General features: G+C 36.4%; 1 pseudogene; it reads left to right on the top strand.

Moving 5' to 3' along the window:
• Positions 1-7,585: 7,585 nt before the first annotated feature.
• On the top strand, positions 7,586-8,514 carry LOC131394261 (olfactory receptor 2G6-like; annotated as a pseudogene).
• The last annotated feature ends 347 nt before the right edge of the window (positions 8,515-8,861 follow it).

Raw genomic sequence — 8,861 nt, 5'->3', positions numbered from 1 at the left:
AATTCTCTTCTTCCTTTCTTCCTCTCTTACTGTCTTTGTAATTTGGTCATTTTTTGTTGTGATATGCTTTGATTTGTTTCTCCTTGTATTTTTTGTATCTACTACGGATTTTTCCTCTCTGATTGCCATGAGACTTACATCAAACATCTTATAGTTATAATACCCTCTTTTAAGCCAATTACAATTTAACTTTGACCAAACACCAAAAATCTATAATTTTACTTCTTCCCCCTCACATTTGATGTTACTGTTGTTACAACTTACATCTTTTGTATTGTTTATTCATTATCAAGTAATCACAAAGTTATTTTAATATGCTTGTCTTTTCACTTTATACTAAGGTTACAAGTTTTTTATGCATGACCATTACAATTTTAGAGAATTCTGAATTTGACTACATATATACATTTACCAGTGAGTTTTAAATGTTCGTATGCTTTTATGTTTTTAATTAGCATCCTTTCATTTTGGGTTGATGAACCTCCTTAAGCATTTCTTATAGTGCAGTTGTAGTGATGATAAACTCTCACCACTTTTTTTTTAGTAGGGAGGAGTTTTTATCTATCCTTCATTTCAAGGAACAGTTTGCCAGGTAGAATATTCTTGGTTGACAGTTTCTTCCTTTCTGTACTTTCAATATATCATCCAATTCTCTCCTGGCCTGCAAGGTCCTACTAAGAAATCTGCCTGTGGTCTTATGAGGCTTCCCTTGTATGTGATGAGTCTCCTTTCTCTTGATGCTTTCAAAATTTTAACTTTGTCTTTGTCTTTTCACATTTTGATCATATTGTGTCTCAGTGAAGTTCTTTATGGGTTTAATCTATTTGGCGATTTTTGAGCTTCCTGTACCTGGATATCCATAACCTTACTCAAATTTGGGAGTTTTCAGTCATTCTTTGTTTAAATAGATTTTCTTTTCTCCTTCTGAGATTTCCAATGTGTTCATTTTGTGTACCTTGACGGTATCCCATAAGTGCTGTAGAATTTTTTTCACACTTTTTTATTCTTTTTTCTTTTTACTCTTTTGAATGGATAATTTCAAATGACTTTTTTTCAGTTTCACTGATTCATTCTTCTTCTTGATTGAGTCTGCTATTGAAGCTTGCTATTGAATTTTCTGGTCAATGATTGTATTTTTCAGCTATAGGATTTCTTTTTGTTTTTGTTTATAGTTTTTTTTTTTTTTGTTGAACATCTCATTTTGTTCACGTGTTATTTTTCTAATTTCATTTAGTTATCTATTTGAGTTTTCCTGTAGTTCACTGAACTTATTTAAAATAATTATTCTGAATTATTTGCAAATTAGTTCATAGATCTTCGCTTCTTTAGGATCAGTTACTGAAGCTTTATTAGTTTCCATTGATGGTGTCGTGTTTCCCTGTCTCTTTGTGATCCTTGTATCCTTAGGTTGGTGTCTGCACATTTAAGAAAGTAGTCATCCCTTTCATACTTTACAGTTTCACTATGGCAGAGAAAGACATTTACCAGTCATCCCAACCTAGTGTTCTAACCAGACCCGCTTATAGTATACATTAGGAGGTGGAGAATTCTGCCAGTCTCTGGTTGGGCTAGTCCAATGCCTGCCTGAACTTTGAGGTCAGCTAGGGCCTCGGGCTGAGCTCTGGCTGAGCAGATCAACTGGCTGGGTTCTGTGATGTGGCAGCTCCACTAACTGGGTTCCTCAATCAGGTGGGTCCTCTGACGGGGCTCCCTGGGTGGGTGGGGCCACTGGCTGTTCTCTATAGTCAGGTGGATTCTCTGGTTGGTCTCTGCAGTAGGGCATAGTAGCTGGCTGGGCTTCAAATTCAGGCAGGACCACTGACTGGACTTCCTGGTCAGGCAAGGATGGATGCTGTGATTCCTGTCTAGGCAGTGCTGCTGACTACATTCTGCAAATGGATGGGGCTGCATGCTGAGCTCTGTGATAAGGCAGTGTTGCTGGCTGAATTCCATGACCATGCAGGGCCACAGCCTGGGCTCTGCAATCACCTCTGCTCAGTTGGTGCCACAGGCTGTAGTCCCTGGCCAGGTGGTCCACTGGCTGTACTCTGTTTTCAGCAAGTCTTCAGACTGGGCTCCATAATCAGGTAGGTCCTCTGGCTATGCTTGGTTGGGCAGGGTCACCAACTGGCATCCCAGGTAGGACGGGGTCTCAGACTGTGCTCCACATTTGTATGGGGCTGAAGGCTGAGATATGTGTCTGAGGAGCATTGCCCTCTCTGCTCTGCAGCCAGGTGGGGTCACATAGGTGGAATGGACCCCTTGCTAGAGATCTTAGCCTGATAGAACTGCTGATTGTGCTCATTGGCCGTACAGTGGTGCAGTTTGTCTACATGGGTGAGCAAAGCTTCTGGTCAGATACCATTGCTTGCAGGGACATGGTGTTACCACCAAGATCTGTGCACTGGTTGGTGATCCTTGTCCCCATTTTTTTGTTTCAGGCTGACCCTAGGTGGTGTAGCCCTGCCAGTTCAGAGCTTGAGAAAGTGTGCCTCTTGGGAGTGCCCCAGAATTCTGGGGAAGCTGAGTTTCTGTTGTGGGTTCTCTTTTCCCCACTGGAGAAACCATAGGCCAAGGGGATCCATCTTAGTGTAGTTTGTTGCTGGCCAAGCAGAAGGTAGTGCAGTTAGAGTAAACCACTCCTCCTACTCTTCTATCTAAGATGGGTTATTTCAGTTTTTGTGCTCCACAGGGGTACTTCAGCCTCACCCAGGTTTTGGGTTTTTCACAAATGTTCTCTTGTCTGTGAATAGTTGCTAATCTGTATTTTTGTTAGGGAAACTAAAGCCAGGGATCCACTATTTCACCATCTTGCTGATGTCACTCTTAAATATTTAGTGTATTCCTTAGGCAAACATTTATTTTAAACATCTACAGTGGGTAGGCATTGTGTTAAGCAATGGGGAGACACCTGTGATAAAAATGGGTAAAATATCACAACTCCTGGATTTACATTCTATTGTGGAGACGAGATAATAAACAAATCATTGTAAAAAAAATGTGAGGAGTGGTTAATGTTGTGACTAAAAGTAAAACAGGCTGAAGGACATATGATTATTTAATATTGATTTGTCAAAGAAGTCTTCTCTGATAATCAAGTAGCAGAGGAGAGACCTGAGTGAGTTGAAGAAATAACCCACAACTTTTCTAGGAAAAGATTGCCAGGCAGAGAGAATAGTAATCTTTTTCCTTTAATAAGTATGTTAAACCCAATGATATTTGCTGACATGTCCAATAAGTTTATATTGTATTCTCTTTCACTTTATATTATTCTATATTCTCTCTGTCTTTTTATTTTCAAAGTCTTTCACTTTATGTTCTACTACTTAATTTTTTTTCCATTTAATAAAATTTGTGTATTTGTTCAATTATCTTTTAGCAATACTTTTATAGGACAAAAAGATACTTCATAAAGAGTAAAATACTGTTTGTCTTCTTTCTCTTTATACCGTGTCTATTGGTTCCCCAGCATAAGCAAGAAAAAAATACCTTCTAAAATATTCGTCTCTTCTCTTCCTTCTTTTATTATACAATCTTAGTGCTTATTACTGTATCTTTAAATATGCTTCATCTTTCACTACTTGATTTATTAACTTTAAATATTATTTTACTTCCACATATAAACCAGGAAGCAACCATTCAGTTTAAGCTCCATCATTTTCTTCAAATTCTTTCCTGACTCAAGTCAATTCCCATTTCACATATTTCTGTTGTCTGGCCATCACCTCTTCTTGACTGGTCATCAAATCTCTGAATTCTTGTATTTTTGCTTCATGGTGTTCTCTCATTGCTAAAATTGCTTTATTAGGAATTTTTTTTGGTTGTAAATCAAGTTTTAACATTGTACCATGGTTTAGACCTGCTTTATGGCAATAATTTTCAGTTCAATTTATCTATTCTGATAAGAAGTTTGCTAGTTATTTTCTGTTTTCTTTTCTGTGTAGTTTTTTAAAATGGCATTGCATTTTCACATGTTATTATTTAAGGATTTAATTTGCTTTTCCGGTTATTACCATGTAGATTCCATGGGGTTGCAGGCATTGGAGACTCTTTCCCAGTTTCTCAGGCTCTACTGCTTTGTTGTATGCATTCCTGAAGTTTTCTCCATGTCCCACTTATCACCTCTTCATTCCCTGCCACGACTGGGATGGTAATCCCTCAGGTTAGACAATGCTGCACTGTTAGCTCTGCCACCTTCTCCTCTGGCTCTCTCCAAATCTGTCTCTCCCTTAGCCTCTGATTGCTCCTGCCTCTTTGTCTATCAGTAATGTGCACGGCAATTCACGCTCTCCTTAGAGAAGAAGATATTTTCTGATTTTTGGGGGGGTTTGCCATTACCAGTGACCTTGAATGCCACTCTTCTTCCTTTCAGGGCCTCTTGGTACCATTCGGGGTTTTCTGTACCAATTCTGATGATTCTCAGTACCTTTTTTCTCCATTACATATAAATTATAGTTTGTTTTGTCTCCTGATTACAGTGGAGGTATAATTTGTGCTTTCTTTTGTTATTCATTGTCCTGAATGTTTAGTATATATTCTAAGAAAAAAAGTAGGAATATTAAGATTAGAAGACTATCTAAAGGTGTATACCAGCACCCAGAACTTCCTTATTTATATTTGAAAAGTTTTGCTCTGTTTGCCTCTGTGGAGAAGGAGGTGATTGGGATAAGGGTGCAAAGGATTTTCAGTTATGGGGTTCCAGCAGAGGTCTGGGTAGTAGATGATGGTGACTGGGAGAAAGAAGTGGTGGAGAAAGTGATGAGGGGATATTGCCAGATACACACACATACATCCAAACACACACACACATATATCTTTATATACTATATAATTTACAGGGAATGTTTTTCTCAGTACAAGATTAGTTAGCATGTACATTCATAATTTAGACAGCAGGTTCTTCTTTATACTATTCTTTTATTAGCAAAACTAATAATTAATACTATAGGGCATGAACAAAGTGCTTGTAGGACCAAACATTTTTCTCCTCTTTCCTCTTCAGTATTCTAGTTCAAATAAAAACTTTTTTTTCTGTGATTCTTGGTCAGAGAGGGATTTTGTACTATTGTGTTTCTATTCTGCTTTAAGGAAAGAAAGTTTTAAATTCCACAACTTCTGAACTTAGAGAAATTTATATGTTGCTGTAATTAGGAAGTATCCCATGAACATTATATGTATAATAAACTACATATATAATAAATAATATATTTTCAACAGTATTACAAGCCATAAGGAATCAATAATAATTTGAATAAGATGGCCTATGAAGGTTTAACATTTTGTCATCTTCATCTCAATTAATGAAGATCCATACAACCAAAACATCTATTTTTGTCTCTCCTGTTGGGAGTGCCAAGCTAGGATAGATTTCACTTTGTGCTCCATATCCTGCTCCTTTGCATGGGAATTTACATTTTTTCTATTGATGATGAAGCATATCAGATGTTTTGCCTCTTATGTCAGTTGATCAGGCATGACTGAGTATGTGTATGTCTTCTGTTTTACTTATTTTTTTCATTTATTTTGACTTGGACTTTGATGTGATTTTATGTACACACACAATTATACATATGGAGTGATATATACATACATTTCATTTTGCACATTCTGCATCTTATTTGGTTTGACACTTGGCAATAGCACTTCAATAATAGTTATTGAATATTGCTCAAGGTATTAGACAATATCTTGAAATAAAATATTTACCTAAAAAAGAAAAGAGGAGATCAATTGCTTTTCTGCATAAATAGGTCATTTTAATATGCAAATATATCAACTTAAAATGGACAAAATATAATAATAAGTAAAGCAAAATTTAATAAATGCAAATAAATAAATAATTTCAATTTAAAAATAAATATTAAAATAATGATTTTCAAAAATTATGTTAGGGCCTAAAAATAATATTTAATTTACTTGTGATGAGTTGACATGAGTAGCTTTCAAATACTCCAAGAAGGAGCATTTATTGTACAACATCTGTAAGATTAGAAAAATATATTAATTTTCACATATTTTGGCAACTAATTCTATTTCTGGCATACTTTAAAATAAATAAATCAAAGTATAAGCAAATGCAAGAAAAATTTTACAATATTATCAATTATAGTAATAAATTATAACCAATTTTAATAACATAATAAAACAATTTTTAAGTAACATTTGCCACATGGTGAAAGTGTATGCTGTCTTTGAAAATAAGTTTTTTTTTTATTATTTTTAAGCTTTTGATTTAAAATATTCCAAAAATACAAGACTAGGTGTATACAATAAGTACATATACACAGTATACTGTAAGGTATCAAAAATTAAAAAATAGATATTTATTGAAGAAATTATTATAGTATAATTTGATGACCACCAAATTAATATTTCTATCCACTATAAATAATAAATATGGACATGTGAATTGTTGTTAAAGTACAGATGGTAAGTGAGGAATGTGGGCATGAAAGTAGGTCTTTTATCATCATTAAGCTGTTTCTCCTAGTCTACTATACAGTTAACAGTGATCATATTTGGATGAAGATATTATAACTAAATGTTATTTTTAAATTTATATATACATTTATTTTTGAAATATTATATACTAAATTGTAATATGTTCAAAGTAAATTTTCAAACAAAAATAATAAATGATTAAGTGACTATAGGCAACAATAAACTGTTTCAAAAGTCAACATTTGGATTTTAAAAGGAAAAGATATGAACCTTTTGTTTCAAGTGGAATTACCTATAAAAGAGAAAGCCAAGATAAACTACTTCTCTAACTCATCCTTAAATACTTGTAAGTTAAACTACAATGATAAAGAAATATAAAAAATAACTGGAAAGGAGATAAGTGAAGAGAAGGAGGTAGAAAGTGAAGGAGACATGTGTTTGTGAGATTGCTACCTCAGCCTTTAGTTAAAAATGTCAGCAGCTCAAATTCTGCTCGAAGCTAATGCCAGTTTCCAAAAAATTGAGTGGGCATCAGACTGATGCTAAACTGATTCTTATCTACTCTCTGTCCTCTCTCCTCAAGACCATCTCTACAGCAGTTCACTTCTCTGCCATATCACTTCAAACTCCTTTAGGTGCCTGAGATGTACTATCTCTGCCAACATCTAACTATGTTATCTCCACACTCACCTGTCATTTTTCCTACTGCTTCCTCCATATCCGTCTGCCATTATACGATTTAAAAGTACATGATAGCAGACTCTTCTAGCAGTGTAAAGCCAAAGTTGGCAGAACAGAGTCTCACAAATGAACATCACTAAATCTACATCTCTGCTAGAGGAAGCATGAGGGGAAGAGGATACCCTTTTGGATTATGGACGGAAACAAGAGGGCATTGTGATGCTGCTTGCATTAGAGTTGTTCCTAATGGAAAGAGTGAAATCTGTTTCAGGGAATGAGAAGGGAGAGGCATATCTTATGAACGGTTATACACTGAGGAAAGTGTTATCGGTCTTTACAGCATGGCTGAATGTTACAAAAGGAAGATAATCATATTGGAAACAACCATGGTTTACCAATGTTCACCTCATTACCTTCTTTCTCCAGAATATTAATCCTTTTATGAATGGAAGTCTGCAGGACAATGGAAGAAAACAACAACAGCTCTGAAAGGGATTTCTCCTCCTGGGCTTTTCAGGTCAGTCCCTGCTAGAGAGGATCCTTTTTGTCATAATTTTGCTCTTCAACCTCTTGAACCTTTTGGAGAAGACTGTCATCATTTTGGTATCTTGCTTAGTCCCCAAACTCCACACTTTGGTGTACTTTTTCCTCAGCAATCTCTCTTCTGTGGACATTTGTTTCACCTCCACTGTTGCTCCACAGCTGCTGCTTACCATGAAAAATAAAGATAAGACCATGAGCTATGGTTGCTGTGTGGCCCAGCTCCATGTGGCCATGGGGTTGGGTTCCACTGAGTATATTCTCCTAGCAGTCATGTATATGACTACTATGCTGCCACCTGCTGTCCTCCGCATGACACAATCACTATGCAACCTCAGCTCTGTGCATCCTTGGCAAACGTAGCATAGTACAGTGGCCTCATCACTCCCTTAATTTAATGCTCCCTTACTGTGCAGCTGCCCCTTTATGGTCATCACAAACTGGACATTTTTTATGAGGTGCAGGTGCTCATAAAACTGGCCTGTGTGGACAGGCCAATGAAGTAGAACTCGTGGCCAGTGTGGTCTTTTTAATTGTCCCTGTGTCACTCATCTTAGTCTCTGATGGCTTCATAACCCAAGGAGTGCAGAAGATCAAATCAGCAGCAGGGCATCAGAAGGCCTTTAGGACTCGTTCTTCCCACCCGGTTGTGGTCATTTTTCTATGGGACCATGATCCATATGTACCTTCAGCCAGCTAAATGTAGCTCCAAAAACCAGGGAAAGTTTCTCTCATTTTTACACCAGAGTCACCACAGTCTTAAACCCATTATCTACTCTCTGAGAAACAAAGATGCAAAAGGGCTCTTGAGGACACTGGGAGGGGAATGATCTTGGTTCTGAAAGAGTATGAGCTGTAGGCATAAACTTAATGGGCTATTCTTAGCTCATGGATTATTTGTTCTAAGTATTATTCTCTTGTACAATGTCATAAAGAGAGTAAAAGACATAGAACTCTATAAGAAGTCACATACTCAAACCACAATGATGTTTCATTCTTCCCAAACATCCTTCTCATGAATTCAGAGATTCTATGCTCTGTCTAAGAAAACTCTTTGCTCTTCTTCAATCATGCCATCAACTTTTATGAACAAATTATTTCACCCTGTAGTACTAATATACCTGGTAAACCTCTAATTATTCCTAAAAGCCCAACTGAAATGTTACCTGCACCCTCCAGCTTCCCTGAAACATCATCCA

Source organism: Diceros bicornis, chromosome 30, assembly GCF_020826845.1.
Source record: "Diceros bicornis minor isolate mBicDic1 chromosome 30, mDicBic1.mat.cur, whole genome shotgun sequence".
NCBI classification, from domain to species: Eukaryota; Metazoa; Chordata; class Mammalia; order Perissodactyla; family Rhinocerotidae; genus Diceros; species Diceros bicornis.
The sequence above is the reverse complement of the archived record's forward strand: the minus strand, read 5'-3'. Positions and strand labels throughout refer to the sequence as shown.